Source organism: Egretta garzetta, unplaced genomic scaffold (genome assembly GCF_000687185.1).
Source record: "Egretta garzetta isolate BGI_Z169 unplaced genomic scaffold, ASM68718v1 scaffold616, whole genome shotgun sequence".
In the NCBI taxonomy this organism is placed as follows: domain Eukaryota; kingdom Metazoa; phylum Chordata; class Aves; order Pelecaniformes; family Ardeidae; genus Egretta; species Egretta garzetta.
This window is the reverse complement of record NW_009259982.1, coordinates 109,183-110,057: the sequence shown is the minus strand read 5'-3', so window position 1 is coordinate 110,057 and position 875 is coordinate 109,183.

Genomic DNA, 875 nt, shown 5'->3' with positions numbered 1-875 from the left:
GGGGCCGGGAGGGGACGCACCGGGCCTGATCCTGCCCCACTCTCCCCTCCGAGCCTGGGAGGGCAGAGGGGACACAGGGACATGGGGATGGGGGGTGCCCGGCCCCGGGTGGGTGCCAGCACCCACCAGAATGTCAGCCCCCGGCTCAGTGCCAGCACAGGGTCAGGTCCGTGACCTCCCCGGCCCTCGTTACCCATTAACGAGCTGAGCAGGGCCCTGAGGTCCCTGGGAATCACCCACCTGCATCCCCAGCCCGGGCAGGGGGTGCTGAGCCCTGTTTGGGGGGCGCTGAGCCCTGTTTGGGGGTGCTGGGCCTGAGCAGGGCTGCCTTCCTCCCCTCCTCCTCCTCTCCAGTGTCCCCCACTATGGCATCCACACTGGCCCCTTCATGTCAGGCGGGGACACCCACAGCCTGCCCATGGGGCCACAGATACTGAGGGGCCACATCCTGCACCCTGACCTGGGGCTCAGGGACCAGCACCCACGGGGGCACCTACCTGGCACCCTCCAGCCCCCCCCCCCCCCCCCCCCGGCCACATGCCAGGGGGGGTGGGAGGGTGCAGGTACGGGCAGGGGGCAGGCATGTGTCCTGACCCCACCGATGGGTGTCTGTCTGTCCTGCCCGTGCATCTGTCCTTGCTGATGGGTGTCCGTCTGTCCTGCTGGGCATCACCCCACTCCTGACCCCACCAATGGGTGCTCACCCACCCTGCCTGAGCATCACCCCCAGGTCCGTAGGGTCCCCAAACAGGGACCCCAGGACAGGCAGGAAGGCAGCAGGCAGCAGCCCTGCCCACGGGGCACCCTGACCCCGTCCCCATCCCCAACCCCGCCACAGGCAGCCGGGGGGGGGGGGGCCAAACCCCCCCCACGCC